The following is a 344-nucleotide window of genomic DNA, read 5'->3' on the forward strand; positions in this document are numbered from 1 at the left end:
CTAGCATCAGTTCTTCATCAGAGCCACACCCCCAATGAGGTTTCGCAGGCGTGGAAATAAAATACTAGATAAGGTTTTTCAAGGTCTGATTGAACGATTTTTCTTTTGTGTTGCAATATATGAATTCTCTACAAACGATCAAGACTTTTTAAAGGCAAAGTTAGTTTCTTCTCTTTCCGTGAGAGGCGTGATTTAAGTGCGCGTGCGAACCCATTCCATTATTCCCACTCTCTGTCCTACAATGTTACTCAAAAGTACTGAAATTTTTTTGGCCCGAAATGATTGTAAATGCAACTGATCAGGACTCATCCAGAGAAATGTAATGATTCTGGGACGATAAAATT

Source organism: Stylophora pistillata, chromosome 14, assembly GCF_964205215.1.
Source record: "Stylophora pistillata chromosome 14, jaStyPist1.2, whole genome shotgun sequence".
Lineage (NCBI taxonomy): Eukaryota > Metazoa > Cnidaria > Anthozoa > Scleractinia > Pocilloporidae > Stylophora > Stylophora pistillata.